This window comes from Palaemon carinicauda, chromosome 18 (assembly GCF_036898095.1).
Source record: "Palaemon carinicauda isolate YSFRI2023 chromosome 18, ASM3689809v2, whole genome shotgun sequence".
Classification (NCBI taxonomy): Eukaryota; Metazoa; Arthropoda; class Malacostraca; order Decapoda; family Palaemonidae; genus Palaemon; species Palaemon carinicauda.
In genome coordinates, this window is record NC_090742.1 from 32157385 (window position 1) to 32175189 (window position 17805).

At 44.5% G+C, this 17805-nt stretch overlaps 1 protein-coding gene across 1 annotated transcript in view; it reads left to right on the forward strand.

The window, feature by feature from the left end:
- Nucleotides 1-17805, forward strand: part of LOC137657749 (protein KRI1 homolog) — a 216275-nt gene that overhangs the window by 137644 nt on the left and 60826 nt on the right. The gene's annotated exons all lie outside the window — the stretch shown is intronic.

Consider the following 17805-nt stretch of genomic DNA (forward strand, 5'->3'; position numbering starts at 1 on the left):
GTCGTTAAAGTTGGATAACAACCGGTCATCCAGCTGGTGAAAGTACGGGGCAAGTAGCCTTCCCCCTTTCCAGTTGGAGAGCCTTTACTTTTGATTTGGCTGCTGACCCGTACACATGTATAGTACAGTCAGATCCTGTCAAAACTTTTTCATTTTTTTCTCTTTCAAGAAATTTTATTGTTGTGTAAGTGATGGAACATAAGCAAGAATTTCCTGTTGGCAGGTGGAAGGGTGGACACTGCAACGGTTTTAAGGCTAAACTGGTGGTAGATCCACACACCCTTTGTGTTTCTTCAATGACCTATGATTGTTTGCAATTGTCCTTGTGCACTGAGTGTAGTTTGTGGCCTCCGGGGCAGTGGCAGGAGTATGTCCTGAAGGGGAAATGTGAATTGTTCATCACTGTCAAACTGGGCAATGACCAAGACTCTGTTGAAGTCTTTTGCTGTCCATGGAGAGTAGAGTACGCTGAAAGGGCTTGGAGCCCTCAGATCAACATCAGTGAATTTTCTTGGTTTTGCTGGTGTGTGGGAAACCCCCAGTATTCGCTGCACCCTTTTGAAGGCTGAAGGCTGTTAATGAAGAGTTTGACCTAAGGAAGTTTTTCCATCTGATAATTACATCAGCTCGCTCAAGGAAATTATATGACCGTTTCTTCCTTGTGGTGGTAATGTCTTCTCAATCACCTCTCCTCGCTGAAGAAGCTTATTCCATATGGGTGTCTCCACCAGAGATACCTTCAGTGGTGTCTGAAGGATCACTGTCCAGTCCATATGGATCCCCCATTTTTTCCTGTTCCAGTGGAGCTTTAGGGTTGGGCTGATCTATTCTGGTAACTCGACGAGAACTTCATCAGGGGAGTTCCACTAGACTCTGCCTCCTAACATGCAACTGTTCTTGGATGTGTCAAATGAGCGGTGGGGAGCACACATGGACGACCTGGTTATCTCGGGTGTATGGACCAAAGAGAAAGGCATCTGCCCATCGATGTTCTCAATATGCAAGCAGCCTTCTTTGTGTTACAAGAATTCCAAGAATGTTTGAGGAGGCAATCGGTAGTGTTGATGAATGACAACACCACCTTAGTTACCTATGTCAACAAGCAAGGGGACCACGGTCTCATGCCCTCTTTACGAGCTGACAAAGTGGATGCACATCTGGGTGGTGTTTCACAGGCAAGTATAAGTCAGCACGCTCCGGATAATTTACTCTACCCTTTGGATATGACCGTTCCATCCCAGGACAGAACCTAATAAGTAATCAGGGCCTGGTGAAGGCTGGGGCAACCCTACTGCAACGGGAAGAGATCTGACCTGCTGGCACACGGCGAATACACACTGCCTCTGCCAAGGGTCAAAGAAGAGGGTCAACCATGGCCCCCTTCCCAGAAGCATAGGTAGCATGGCCAGCTGCCCCACATTTTTCACCTACTAAATCTTGCATGCCCTTGAGTACAAAGTCAAATGGTACTTTCCATTGAGAGCCACTCTACGATGGAGGGAGGAGCTGATGTCCTATGTTCTCCATCAACCTTGGAACAGACTGTATGGGACTGTACACTTCTGTCCCTGCTGGCAGGGGACCTTGTTACCGGGGTAATCGGGACCCAGGCCATGGCCCTGGCGGCCCGTGACACAGGGCTGGGACACCAGGACCTGTGAAATAACACAGTTACCGTCCACCCTCCCGAAATAGAGGTGGTGGTGCTGGGAGCTTTGTCCCTGCGACTACAGCTAGCCTTCCTGGAATTCTTCGACTTCTTCCTGTTCGGCCTTATCAGCTGAGAAGAAGAGCCAGAATCGGAGTTAGAGGAGAAGAATGAGGAAGAAAAACATGCATGCTTCTTCCTCTTCCTGGCAGTGCAAGCAGAGTGAACGAGGTCTGAGCGACTGCCGAAGATGACATTCTCCCGTCGGGAGAAACCACACGAGTTGCTCCCACAGGAGCCACAACACTGTGGTGCACTGACACTGGAGGATGTGCCACACCCTTCACTACTGGTGCCACAGGAGCCACAAGATCACAAATCTGCATATGGGGAACCAGGGTAGAGGTAACCTTGGCTACCACCTCTTTCAAAACAGTTATGGAGGGCCTACCTGGAAGACTTAATGAATCCTAACCTTTCCTTAGGTCAAATGCCTCTTTAGATGCCTGCATGGTCAGCACAGAAGAACCTTCAGCCTCTAAAGGGGAGCAGCAAACACTAGGGTTTCCCGGCGTACCAACAAAGCATGAAAAGGAAGCAGACACATCCTCTGAGGAGACAGCAATGGCAGAAACCTTCTGTAGTGTCTTCTCGGGCACTGTTCAGTCCAACTCCGACAAACGCCTCCCTCTTTTACACTTTGGGGCATACACCTGCCACTGCACCAGAGGCTATGATCGAGCAAGGGGATGCCTGCGAATAGACGTTGACATGAAGCACAGAGGTACTCTGGAGCTACTGCCAAATTTGCCATAAAGCAGTTGCAGCATCCGCCCTTCCCAGCAAACATGAAGTTCCTGTTTTCATTTCATTGTCAACATCCACACTTGTCAAAGAGTGAAAGACGTAAGTGTTGCAGAGAGAGAGAGAGAGATATGTTAGTACTGATGGAATTTTTATTTTGATGTTTAGAATGAATTAAGAAATTACATAAATGATAATCCTTGTAATTTGTATGTGTGCATATTCACAATACAGTATCTGGACCCAGAGATCAGTTGATCAGAACCAAGAGTAAAAAAAGTCTGTACATGTTGATTGTTAAAATGTACTCAAAATTGTAAAAAAGTACAAAAATATTTTAATAAATTACAATTAACTTAATGAATTTCTAGAAAGCAATAATGATTTCTATTAAAAATTAGTGGTCAGCTAATGAAACTGAATGTCAAGTTTTAAGCTACGTTAAGAATTTATTCATTAAGAGTATAAATTAATTTAGCATGGTATTTTATTGACACTTTAGAGAAACAATGGTTTTGGTTTCTTCTGCTATATGTATATATTGTATGGCACTTGCAAGAGTGATCAGCTGATGAAATCGGATACTGGTTTTTTGTTTCTTTCATTGATATGAATCGATAAATTCCTCAAAATAATTCATGATACAGTATAGTATATTTATTTTGTGTAAAATACAGTTCATTTAGTTAAAATATGAAAAAAGGTGGGGTTTTTGGAGTCCACATTTTGACAGACGCCATATATATCTATGGAAAACATTTATTTAGAATGCGCGAATTTGTCATATACAGCTGTGTTCATAAATTAATCACAGATAACGGTAGTTGGCTGTATTTGGGAATGAAGAAAAGAGTTTTGTAACTAGTAGAACACGTAGAATTTATTTAGATTAAATTAATACTTCCAGAAGTAAGATTCTTAATTCGTTCTGTGCAGTTAAAACCTCTAAAAAGGCTGTTATTCTTTTTGTAATCCTTGATTATCAATGCTCATTAAAATATTGTTCAAGCATATATACCTTTACTTGAATTAAAAGCATGTCAAAGGAGTTGTCCCATCATCAGTTTTAAAGAAATATTTTCCTAGAGAATGCAGAGAATGTAAAGAATGCAGCCCAATTATTATTGTTATTATTAATTGCTAAGCTACAACTATAGTTTAAAAAGCAGAATGCTATAAGCTCAGGGGCTCCAACAAGAAAATATCTCAGTGAGGAAAGGAAACAAGGAGAAATGAAATATCTAAGAACAGGATCAACATGTAAATAAATATTTCTTATATAAACTACAAAAACTTAACAAAACAAGAGGAAGAGAACTAATATAGAATAGGTTACCTGAGTGTACCCTCAAGCAAGAGAATTCTGACCCAAGATAGTGGAACACCATGGTACAGAGGCTATGGCACTACCCATAACTAGAGAACAATTGTTTGATTTTGGAGTGTCCTCCTAGAAGAGCTGCCTGCCAAAGCTTAAGAGCCTCTTCTACCCTTACCAAGAGGAAAGTGGCCACTGAACCATTACAGTGCAGTAGTTAACCCTTTGTGTTAAGAAGAATTGTTGGGTAATCTCAGTGTTGTCAGGTGTATGAGGACAGGAGAATATGTAAAAAATAGGCCAGACTATTCGGTGTATTGGTTGGCAAAGAGAAAATGAACCGTAAAGAGAAGGAAGGATCCAAGGTTATACTGTTTGACCAGTCAAAGGACCCCATACCTCTAGCAGTAGTTTCTCAAAGACATACAATTAATGTGTGAGAAGTGTTGTACTTTGGGGTTCTTAGTAGTGGCTTGTGATGTTTAAGTCCGACTCATCTCTTGAGGGAAATTTCTCTTCTTTCCTCTCCTATTTTGTGTAAATCTCGGTTGTCTTTTGAAATATACTGAGCCTGGAGGTATGGTAATAGTGCCTAAGAAAGTACCTTCAGGTTGTAAATACCTTACTTGTAGCTTTGCTGCATTTTCCTATCCTGGTGTTTATGGCTTTATTCAACTCAGTAGATCTCGTTGTGATCTTCGTTAGTCACTGATGTTTCCCATAAACTGGCAGTTCTATCAGTCAAGATAGGAATAAAGAAAAGGTAAAAGGCTACAAATATTTAAATTATTCAATAAATAATTATTTCTATGCAGATACAAACTTTCGAGTCATTTAAAATAGGTTAAGCTTAGTCTGGTTTTCTATGACCAGACGATCAAATAGATTGCATCATAATAGGTTGCTGAGAAATCCCACGGCATGGCAGCTATAAGCATTGTTGAATGTCTTACTTCACTTATCTTCTGATTTTTGTACAAAGAGGAAGCATCTCCTCTCTTTTACAATTATGACTTTCTCATCCACATTAGAATACCATTTTGCCCTTTATGTTGTGGCAAAAGGTGTTCTGTGGAATCTCCATGTGAGTAATGTAGGGAGTGGCTGGGCCTTCCCGTGGGAGTGATATTCTCGATACAAGAAATGTGGTAATAGATCGTTCTCCTTCCACATCTTCTTGCAGCCATGGAATGTAAACTCGTTTCTGCGTCAAAAGTTATCCCTCACCCGGTTCCTTCATGTCTGAAGCCTTCTTTGGCCCCAGTTATAGAGGACGACGGCCATAATTTAATCATTAATGTACATAACTTGTCACCTAGTATTGAGAATGTACATGGTGATCCTGAGTCGATGCTTGTAACATATCCTTTGGCTACGGCTGCTGTGCTCCCTGAGCCGGATCCGATCCCAATATCCTTGGTACCTGATTATTATGTCATGCATAGGTCACCCTCCCTTCCAACTAGTGTTATGAGAGGTGAGCCCTATATGGTTGATTATGTCTGGGACAACTTTCGCTTTTGGAGGTATTTCTGATAGGAGCATCGAAAGTCTTCCCACGTTCCCGATCACGGTACCCTCGAGTCAAGATTGCCATTTCCCCTCGTACAGAAGCAGCCTTATTGGAGGATCTTTTTTATCATTCTGCAGCTTGTTATTAATATCCAGGCGTGCCTTATATCCCCAAGGTTTATCGGCACCGCTGTCCTCTAAAGAGTTCTCTGAACTCCCCAGCACATTGATTTGAGGTGTGTTTGACAGCTTTGGCTCTGTCTACAACCACAACTTTGGCCAAACCAAGTTGCTCTTAAACCACGTAATGATGTCACTAAATGCGCCGCCATTCCAATGACTGCTGATATTCCTCCGCAGGATGTTCAGGCCAACAAGTTTGTATGCACCTCTGGGCCTTCTCGTGATGACGTCACTATTCTCGCCACCATTGCAACGCGTGATGATATTCCTCTGCGTGGTGGCTATGTTCCTTTATTAAATGATCCTGCACGTTCAGATCATGTTACTACTTCTTAGGCTCTTATGCGAATGGAACCGCTTCATGATCTTGTTCCATCATCAACTTTGGCCTAACATCAGGAAGCCTCGGTTGATGATCACCAACATGCTGATTTAGACAACCCCAAAGCCATGTGCTATTCTATTAACAAACCCATTGCTTTACCTTGCCATCTGTACTCTAGTGCTCTCCCTAATGCTCGTAATGCTTCAAAATTACATGTGCTCTGGAACAGCAAGAGCGTTATCGTTCAGATGAATCTTCTTTTTGTGTTCAAGGATGGAAAAGGGCACCGGAAATCTTTCTCCCTTTTCCAAGATAAGCACCTATATTTGAAGCAAGTGAAGTCACCTTTATTAAGCATCATAGATGTGGTTCTTGTAGAAGGCACTCCAAATGGCCTGCCACAGAGAAATCCTTCTCCTCTCACAGATTGAGTTCAGAAAGTAATTCCCTGTTTCTCCCTCGCATTCTGCTAGAGGTATTCACCCTTATGCCAAAAGTGAGCTGGGCTCATCCCGGTGTTTCTCCGCCACTTCTTCTTCTCTATTCACCGAATGTCACAAAAGAAAGAAAGGATCCTAACCTAACTATTAAGGTGGAATAACCAATTAACTCAAAATTAGAACCACCACTTGATCATGATATGGTTACTATTAATGACTCTCCAGAGAACTTTGCCATGCATGTCGGCACCAGCTTAGCTGATGTTGCCTCTCTCGAGGTCTTGATGTCTGGTTCTAAAGTATCACACTTCATCAAGAGCATGAGTCTCCCCATGCACAAACTGCCAATAGCTGGTGTGTGATTGATTCTATTTGTCCTTAGTTCTAAAATCCTAGAGATAGGTTTGACGTGGCACTCTCTAATCAGACTAGACACACGCTGAACTTGGTCAATGGATAAGTTTCTGCTGCAGAAAATTCTCTAAAGGCTAGCAGGTTCTCTAAGTTACCTTTCATGCCAGAGGAGATATCATCTACATTTCGGCTGATTTCCGAGCACACTTCTTATTGATGCTGACATTGCTGACCTGGTACCACCTGTACCATGTGATAAATTACATTACCTTCCGTCAATTTTTGGGGGGCCCGAAATGATTAACATGGAGGTAGCTGCTATGTCCACTATATAAGTTTGTTCCTGGCTCAACCACTGGTCTGGAGGTGTTCCACGCTTTGCGGTAATTAAAAACCTAAGGGACAAATATACCTGGAAACAGTATGAAGACCTCTCACGTTTGGGGTCCCAAGGCTCCTTTGGGGCAACTGCATTCTTAAGCAACGCGACGCGATATAGTGGTTTGCGGACTGTCGCCAGAAGTAGCATGCAGACTGCCTAGTGTCTGAATGCTGACCACACTCCAATGTTTCACTACACTAAAAGAGACGGTGGAGTACCAAGAAATCTGGGTAAAAGGTAAACAATCAAGGATGAACTGGGCCCTGGGCATTACCCCTTGATTTTATACTGGGCAAGGGAACCCAGCTAGAACCTTACTTCCCTCTTATCATCTCTTGCCTTGAGCTTGCTGAACAAACACGTAGTATGACCGTTGATTTAATTCTGGAAAAATCAGCAGAAATTTTAAATTGCTTGAATCTCAGGTTAGATTTTATAAAGGTATTAGATAACACAAAAAATATAATTGGTGGCTGAGAAGAGGACACAATGGTGTAGTGGAAAGAAACGCTGTTTACAAAAAACAAAAAATATTTATTTTGAGAAAGAGAAAAAAATGGATACATTTATGAGAAAATCCAGTAATAACTAGACTAAAAATGAAAGAGAAAAACACTTGACAAAAATACTATCCGCCCACATATTGGGCACTCCCTTACTAATAATACACTGCACTCAACACCAGGAATAATTTAAAGATGAAAACCTATTTTATATGAAAATGTAAGCTACTGGACATTATTAAAATGCAGTTACAACCAGTTATCCTATAATAGAATAAACAATGTGGATGATTCTGAATTCTGCTTTTAACGGGGCTGCAGGCTAAAGAACAACAATCATCTGTTGACTTAAAACCATTAATGTTAATTTCTTTAAGAACTCTTTCAAGGAATTTTTTGCATCTTTTCTGTAGGCTTCTTTATCCTGAACTTGTTTATTCTCTCAGTCCTTCTTTTTTAACTAGTGTTCCACCATCTTGCTTCTGCTTAATTAACGGCTCCATGGTGTCGTCTCCAGGTGGCAACACCGTCGTTTTCTTTCTTCAGTAATTTCCATCATAGCTCAAACTAGGTCTCAAAATTAATAGGCTAATGGCTAACAATGACTTTTTGCCGTCGAGGATCTTTTGCCATGTTCTAGCCTACCGTACACCACACTAAATAGAAGGCAATTGTACAAGATAACTACAGTACAGTACACTGTACTAGAGACATATAGGTTACTATCTTTCGTTACACATGCCTTCAAACACTATTTTTTCACTAAAAGGTCCAATTACTGTATATGCAGTGACCTGGGTCAACAAACCCTTTTGTCTTTGTTTTTTCTGGGGACTTCGGGCAAGAAAAGTGATACTATACGGCCAGCACCAAGAAATCTGGCTAGTGTCCCAATTTCCAAGCATGCCTAGCTAAATTTTACCATACGTTCTCCACTGGGTGCAGGGCACAATCACCCTATAATAAAAAAGAAAAAATTTTGAATGAGTGATTGAAGATAAACAAATTAAACAGGATAAAAATACTATTATACATATACCATAAACAATAAGAATTAAATAAGTAATAAATCTAGAAATAATTTGTATTTTTCCATAGTGACGTAGTCTTGGCCAGGTTCTTGAAGCAGTTGTCTCCTAGAGAAATGCTAGGTTTAAGAAACTTAGACCTAGTGAATTCCCCATCACTTTTTCCTCCATCAGATGTGGCTGCAGCCATAGAGAAGGCTGAGAAGTTTGGACAAGCTCCTCTTACGAGGAGAGTAGAGGCGCCAAGGATGGCTGCCCCTCAAGAACCTCAACGAAACTCTGTTTAAACATGACCCCTGCAGAGACGGCATCTACTTCCCATAGAACTTCAACAACTTGGGAGACAAGCACCCCAGATACACCTTTGTCTGGAAATATCATGGTCGCAGACTCCTTCTAGGGAGGGCATATCCCCCAACTTACCTCCAGTAGTGGGGTGCTTGCAAAGCCATTAGCTCAGCTGGCATTCTTTCAGGACCGATCCCTGGACGGTAGAAGTTCTACTTTCATGGTACCAGGTCCCATTCATAGTCTGTCCGCCTCCTCTGACTCTGACAACCCAACCATACTATTCAAAAGGGTCAGTAAAAGACCTTCTCTTATTATAGGAAGTGTCCAAGATGTAAGGTTTCCCTTTTGAGACAGGATCTTTCAGTTCAAGGGGCTAAGCTTCGTCCTGCCAACAGCCCCTCTGGTCTTAACCAGAATCTTTGCCCTTGTCTCAGTCTGGGCTCATGTCATGGGCATCAGGCATTTGAGGTAACTAGACGACTGGTTTCTCCTAGCGTAATCTTGAGCCCTATTTATAAAGCATAAGGATCTCTTCCTCGACTTTTGCAAGGAGTTGGGGATCCAACTTAACCTTGAGAAGTGCTGTCTTGTCCCTCAACAATCCATCAGGTATTTAGGCATGGAAATCAACTCTGTCTAGGCCAGAGCATTTCCATCTGCTGATAGGGTTCTGAGATTCAGGAAGTTAGCAGAGATATTTCTGAAAGGAAATCACTTCTGCTCGCTCTTGGCAGAAGCTCCTTGGACATTTTTCCTCACTGGAGAAGCTGATCCCCTTCAGGAAAATGCATCCTCGCTATGTACTGTTGTAGTGGTTTGCAGACTGTTGTCTGATGTACAATGCAGACTTCCTAGTGTCAGAATTCTGACCACACTCTAACTTCACACCACACAAAAAATATGGTGGAATGTCCAGAGATCTGGGCAAAAGGTAAACAGTCAAGAAAGAAATGGGCACTGATCAACCCCCCCCCCTTGATTTTATACTGGGCAAGGGGACCCAGCGAGAATGTTAGACCTTCCCTATGATTCTATCTTGACTATACTGTCTGTCTTCCACCTGTACTCTGTACCGAGTTCCTCAGAACAATGGAATAGCTATTTTTAGGTAAGATTTTTTTTATTTAATACTAAATAAAAAAAGAAAAATTAATGGCTGATGGGGTCACTTTATGAAAGGAAATGCATACTACTGTTTATGAAAATAAGAAAAAAATGTTACAAAAGGAAAAAGAAAAAAGTAATGGAAACAGGGATTTTGAAAAAAACAAATAAAACAAACCGCTCACATGTTGGGCACTCCCATATCTACAACTACTGTACTCACAATCAGCGATAATTTAAAGATAATCTATATGCAAAAGCAAGCTACAAGACAGTATTAAAATGAAGTTAAAAGTGGTTATCCTATGATAGATTAAACAGTGTGAATCATTATGAATGCAGCTTTTACAGGGCTACAAACCAAAGGACAGTGAGCATTTGGTGATTTGAAACCTGTTAATGCCTGTAAGACACATTTTCCCACTAAAAATAGTAAAATTACCTTTTCGTATTAATGCTATTTTTTTTCGATTGCAGTCAGAGTGCCATACAGTTCCTTTGTTAAAACGTATGGTTCTAAAGGAAGTGCACTTCTGCACTTAAATGAATTATTATGTACTCAAATCCAACACAAGCACTGGAACTGGAGTAGGAGTATACAGTGAACCCTCGCTACTTCGCGGTTCGACCATCGCGGATTCACCACTTCGCGGGTTTTTTCCATAACCCATATATATATACATATCGCGGATTTTCCGGAAATTTCGAAAAGACCGCGAAATCTGAAGACCCCCAAATACGATATTTTGTTACCTGTAATTCCATTAATACTGTAATTAGTAATATCTGCTCTTACTGATTGTTCATTGCATTACATATGATATATAATTCAGCACAGAAAGAAATAAAACACGAAAAGAGAATGTGATCATACGATAATACAGTACTGTATACAGTACGTAGTAAAATTAAATCGAACATGAAACGCAAATCAGATGCAGTCATACCATATTAGAATGGTGTAAGGCTGCTGATGGCTACTACTGTACTACAAATGTAATGGATGTGCATCTTTTCCATGATTCTTTTGTATGTATACGTACGTAGTACTGCATCCAATAATATTCTTTGTTGCAAAAATCACATTTCGAATAAGCGTACGAGAGAGAGAGAGAGAGAGAGAGAGAGAGAGAGAGAGAGAGAGAGAGAGAGAGAGAGAGAGAGAGAGAGAGAGAGAAGAGACACACATCCTACAAAAGAATAAAATAACATACGTAAAGCTATTATTATTATTGTTATTATTATTATTATTGTTGTTGTTAATAAAATTATTATTGTTATTATTATTATCATTATTATTATTATTACTGTACAGTATTATTATCATTATTTATTATTATTATTATTAATACTGTACGTACGGTATGCGCGGGGTATCTTGTACTTTGAGTTGGTAACCTACGCATCATATACTGTAAGACGGGTTGTGATTGGTTCAAGCGCTGATAGATGACGAATCAGAACTCAAGTTTTGTTATCTAGCCTGTGATTGGTGTTTTGCCCGCATCTCCAGCTTCCAGCATCTAGGTTCTCGCGGGCCCGGGTCGTCCACTTTCTCTTACGGAGTATCGCTGAGTAGACGTTCTTAAGTTTGTGAAGTTTAATCTGTGCTGTGTGCGACCTTTTTAAGTTGAACTTTTTGTTAAATCCTACTGTACAATGCCTCCCAAGCGTTCTGCTTCTACTAAGGCTGGTAGTGAGCCTAAACGCCACCGAAAGATGATGACGATTGCTGAGAAGGTTACGCTTCTCGATATGTTAAAAGATGGTAGAAGCTATGCAGCCGCAGCGCGCCATTTTGGAATCAACGAATCTACTGTTTGCTATATCAAGAAGGACGAGGCGAACATTAGAAACACGGCTGCAATCACCTTTAGCAGATCAGCGAAGCGAGTCGTTACAACGCGTAATAAAACGATCGTACGCATGGAAGGTGCTTTAGCTGTGTGGATTGCCGACTGCCGGAAGAAGAACATAGCCTTGGATACGAACACCATCCGAACAAAGGCTTTGAGCTTGTATCAGAATTTTGCTACAAAGGAACCTCAAGACGACGACGGCAACCATGCTGAAGAAGATGATGATGCAGATGATCCTCAACCAGGGACATCCACTGATTCCCAGCCTCAGAAACAACGTTTTTCCGCCAGCAAAGAATGGTTCGCGAAGTTTCAGAAACGCTTCGCCCTAAAAAGCGTTTCCCTGCATGGCGAGGCTGCTTCGGCTGACACTGCCGCTGCTGAAACTTACGTGAACCAGACGTTCAAGAATATTATCGCCGAAGGTGGATACAAGCCGGAACAAGTCTTTAATATGGATGAGACCGGCTTGTTTTGGAAGAGAATGCCGTCGCGAACTTTCCTGTTCAAAGAGGAAGCCAAAGCCTCTGGCTTTAAAGCATTCAAGGATCGCGTTACCCTCGTGATGTGTGGCAATGCTGCTGGATTTTTGCTAAAGCCGGGGCTTATTTATAAGTCGAAAAATCCTCGCGCTTTGAAAAATAAGAATAAGAATCTCCTTCCCGTGTACTGGATGAATAATCCAAAAGCATGGATTACGAAGATGCTGACCTCCAACTGGTTCCACCAGTGTTTCATCCCGCAAGTCAATGAATATCTCGTAGAGAAGGGCTTGCCATTCAAGATCCTTCTCCTTATGGCTAACGCTGGTGGACACGCAACTGACCTGTCGCGTGAGGGCGTTCAGGTTGAGTTCCTGCCACCCAACACCACGTCATTAATTCAACCGATGGACCAGGGGGTTATCAGGGCGTTCAAGGCCCCCTACACGAAGAATACCTTGGCGGACCTCGTTGCGTGTGTGGATGCTGCCCAAGATGATGAGGATGAAGATTTTAACTTGAAGGCGTACTGGCGGCAGTACACCATAGCCACGTGCCTGAAGAATATTCAGAAGGCACTTCAAGAGATGAAACCTGCAACTGTGAATGCGAGCTGGAAGAAGTTGTGGCCCGAGATTGTTTACGACGACGAGGGATTTACACCTGCTGAAATCCAACACTCTGCAGTACGCAAATCTGTGCAGTTGGCTGCCATAATTGGAGGTGACGGGTTTGGCGACATGACGACTGAAGACGTTGACAAGTTGTTGGACTGCCATTCCCAGCCCCTAACTGACGCAGACCTCGAAGACCTGACGAAATCGAAGAAGAGAGTGAAACCCAGGAAGAGACCCAAGAAAATGTCGAAGAAACGGGCTTAACACTAGAACGGCTTGCCAAGGTCTGCAACCATATAAAGGAGGTGAAAGAAATGTTGCAAGAGTGGGACGAGGATATGGTTCGGTCGATGCAATTCTGCAACAAGGTTGATGACATAATGACTCCCTACAAGATGCTCTTAGATCGAAAAAAGAAGCAGCGGCAACAACTTTCGATCACAATGTTCTTCCAGCCTCGCAAAAAAGAGCCAGTTCCTCCTGCTAGTACGCCTTCGGAAGAAATTGAAGAAGTTGAAGAGGTGTCCCAGGAAAAGACACCTCCGTCTGAAGAGACGTAAAATACTACCTGGCTGCACAGTAGAACACATCATCAGCTTCATCATCATCATTTCTACTGTGCAGCAAATTCATCGCCATCATCATTCAAGTTTTTCTTGAACTTCTTTCGTGGTGAGTACAGTAACAATCTTTTTTTCAATATTAAACTTACCCGGTGATCATATAGCTGTCAGCTCTGCTGCCCGACAGAAAAACCTAAGGACGAAATACGCCAGCGATCGCTATACAGGTGGGGGTGTACATCAACAGCGCCATCTGTCGAGCAGGTACTCAAGTACTCCATGTCAACACAGAACCAATTTTCTCTCTGTCGTGCCACCGGCAAGACCTACTAAATACGCTGTTGTTTTCTGGATTGATTTTCACGTTATTTGGTGAAGTATTCATTTCTGGTTATTAGCTATCGCTGTGCAGAAGTTATCTTCAATAATTCCTTGCATTCTTTTTTGGATTTTGGATTATTTGTTGACGACTTGGATAGATTTTGAATTTCCCCCTTTGACTAATTCAAGATGTCTGACCCTTCTCAAGTCCCCAAGTACAGGAAGTGTAGCACTAGGGACTGTTCAAGGCGTCTTCCGAAGGCCTCTATCGATCCGCACACCGTTTGTTCCAATTGTAGGGGTAAAGCCTGTCAATTGGAAGATCGATGTGAGGAATGCGTTGGGCTTTCGGAATTCGGGTTTCAAGAATTCCTGAAATATGCACGTAGGCTAGAGAAGGATAGGATCAGGAGGAGTTCGTCTCGCTCAATTGATTTTTCCTCTCCCCATGCCCCTCAACCTATTCCTTCCCCTGTAGTGGTTGCACCCGACCCCCCTGCTAGCTCTCATCAACCTTCGATGGCAGATATGATGCGTGCCATCCAGGCTCTAGGTGAGAGAGTCGAGTCATTGGCGAATGACCGCAATCAACTCATGGCTGACGTCAGGGAGTTGAAAGGTAAGAGTGCAGTGGGAAGTGAAGTGAGTGTTAGTGCAGTGAAAAGTGTCAGTGTTACGCATGAGGGTGCGTCTGTTCGTGCCTGTCGTCCTCCCAGTCCGGGACCTCTTGCAAGCTCCCAAGCCCAGGGGAGAAGCAATGTCGTACGACCAAAGGGTTCGACAGGCTTTAATCAGCGGACAGACGTTCCCTCCGTGGTTTCGGACGTATCTTGCCTAGATTGTCCCACCCACAAGAAGACGAGTGAGCCCGTTCATTCCTCGTCTGCGGAAGAGGTTTCACTCCAGAAACGATGGACCAAGGTCTCACGGCCTCTTAAACGCAAGGTCCCTTCCGAGCTAGTCCAACGGCCCAGGTGTAGCCACTGGGTCAGTTCGGACTCGCTGCAGTCCTCCGACGACTGCACACCTCCTAAGAGAGGCAAAGTGGTACCGCAACAGGCAGTAACTCCGTCTGTTGCCGCACCAGCTGTTGTAGACCCTAAGTGGTCTTTGCTACAGTCTATGCAAACTCAGTTAGCTGCGGTTATGCAGGAGTTTCGTGCGGAGAAGGCTGACGCTGCACCCGTTAGCCTACAACCTACCACGGTTGTGCGCCCAGCAGACGCTGAGGCTGCCTGCTCCCACACTCCAGCTGTGAGAGCTCCTCCACCCATGCGCAGTCGACCCTGCCAGACGCATGCTGACGTTCACAGACGCACGGAACCCTCCGTTGACGTGCGTGTGCTACCACAACAACAGGAGGGTGGAGTTAAGCTGCCGTGTTTTGACGCGGTGCGTCAGCCTCCGCAACCCACGGTGGTCTCCGCTATCCGTCCACAGTCGGGAGTAGACGCTTTGCGCACCCACTCAGCTATGGTTGTTGCCAGTTCTCAGACTGACCATCAGTAGCATGATGTTGGGTCCAGTGCAGCCACGCATGCACCCGTGCTGCCGGACTCAGCCGTCCAGCTGTTACCTACTCCGTTGCCTCTTCCTCCTCAACATTCAGACGATGGACTCTCTGATGATGACGAAGCTGCACATCTTGACGACCAACACTCGGACATCGACGAACCCAAGACCGCGCCTCCCTCCTTAGACTTTAGGAAAGTGCTTGCGCTGTTCAAGGATTTATATCCGGATCAGTTTGTGTCTGCAGCACCACGCTCGCCTCCCTCTGAGTTCGCTTTAGGCATGTAGTCAGCAGCACCTGCCTTTACGAAGCTCGTACTCGCTCGCTCGTCCAAGAGAGCTTTAAGGGTACTGGGAGAGTGGTTGCAGTCCAAGAAGCAACTTGGGAAGACATCCTTCATGTTTCCCCCGGTCAAGCTTGCTTCCAGATCTAGCGTCTGGTATGCCACGGGAGAAGTTCTCGGCTTGGGAGTTCCTGCCTCTGCCCAGGGCGACTTCTCAAGTCTGGTAGACTCTCCCCGCAGGCTGGCTATGAGACGCTCCAAGATTTGCTGGACTCCTTCGGATATGGACCATCTTATGAAGGGAGTTTTCCGTGCATTCGAAGTCTTTAACTTCTTGGACTGGTGTTTGGGAGCGTTGAGCAGGAAGACCTCCCCTTCTGATAAGGAAACTTCCATGCTCATTATGTCCTGCATGGACAAAGCCATGCGGGATGGTTCTAGTGAGCTTGCGGCTTCTTTCGTGTCCGGGGTCCTCAAGAAGCGGGATCACCTTTGCTCCTTCTTGTCAGCTGGAGTCACCCCATGTCAAAAGTCGGAGCTTATGTTTGCTCCGCTCTCGAAGTGTCTCTTCCCTGAAGAGTTGATCAAGGAGATTGCTGCCTCCTTGATCCAGAAAGACACCCATGACCTGGTGGCGTCATCCGCACGCAAAGCCACCCCTTTGCCCTCCGTGCCTAGACCCAGGATGGACACTCCAGCGTCAAGGTTCATTCCGCCCTTTCGTGGCAGAGCCTCCAGCAGAGGAGGTGCTCGTGTCGGAAGTCAACGTGGGAGCAAGAAGAAGGGTTCCAAGTCCTCTAGAGGCAGAGTCTGACTGCCACCTTCTTCAGACAGCAGTGGGAGCCAGGCTCAAGAACTACTGGCAGGCCTGGGAGAACAGGGGCGCAGACGCACAGTCTGTGAAGTTACTCAGGGAGGGGTACAAGATTCCATTCTTGCGCAAGCCCCCTCTAGCAACAACTCCCATCGACCTCTCTCCCAGGTACAGAGAGGAGGACAAGTGACTAGCTTTACAGCAAGAGGTGTCTCTCTTACTACAAAAGGGAGCGGTAGTCATAGTCCGGGACCATCAATCCCCGGGCTTCTACAACCGCCTCTTCTTAGTGCCGAAGAAGACAGGAGGGTGGAGACCGGTGCTAGACGTCAGTGCGCTGAATGTCTTTGTCACAAAGCAGACGTTCACCATGGAGACGACAAAGTCGGTTCTAGCATCGGTCAAGAAGGAAGACTGGATGGTCTCGTTAGACCTAAAGGACGCTTACTTTCACGTCCCCATCCACCCAGATTCCCAACCTTTTCTAAGGTTCTTTTTCGGGAAGGTTGTATACCAGTTCCAAGCCCTGTGCTTTGGCCTAAGCACGGCACCTCTAGTTTTTACCAAACTGATGAGGAATATTGCCAAATTCCTGCATTTACCAAACATCAGAGCCTCCCTCTATTTGGACGACTGGCTTTTAAGAGCTGCGTCAAGTCGTCGCTGTCTGGAGAATCTACAGTGGACTCTGGATCTGACCAAGGAATTGGGTCTCCTGGTCAATATAGAAAAGTCCCAACTCGTCCCATCCCAAACTATAGTATACCTAGGAATGGAGATTCAGAGTCAAGCTTTTCGGGCTTTTCCGTCGGCCCCCAGAATCAGTCAAGCCCAAGAATGCATCCAGTCCATGCTGAAGAAGGACCGATGTTCAGTCAGACAGTGGATGAGTCTGATAGGGACGCTTTCATCACTGGACCAGTTCATCGCGTTAGGGAGACTCCACCTCCGCCCCCTTCAATTTCACTTAGCTGCTCACTGGAGAAAGGACAAGACGCTAGAAGCGGTCTCGGTTCCTATTTCCGAGAAGATGAAGTCGTCACTGACTTGGTGGAAGAACAACATTCTCCTCAGGGAGGGTCTGCCACTGGCTGTTCAGACCCCCGACCACCTTCTCTTCTCGGACGCATCGGACACGGGCTGGGGTGCGACATTGGACGGTCGGGAATGCTCGGGCACGTGGAATACGGATCAAAGCGAGTTGCACATCAACTGCAAGGAGCTACTGGCAGTTCATCTGGTCTTGAGAAGCTTCAAGTCCCTCCTTCTAGGCAAGGTGGTGGAGGTGTACTCCGACAACACCACAGCCTTGGCGTACATCTCCAAGCAAGGAGGGACTCATTCGATGACGTTGTACGAGATCGCAAGGGACCTCCTCACCTGGTCAAGAGATCGAAACATATCCCTGGTAACGAGGTTCATTCAAGGCGACATGAATGTCATGGCAGACCGCCTCAGCCG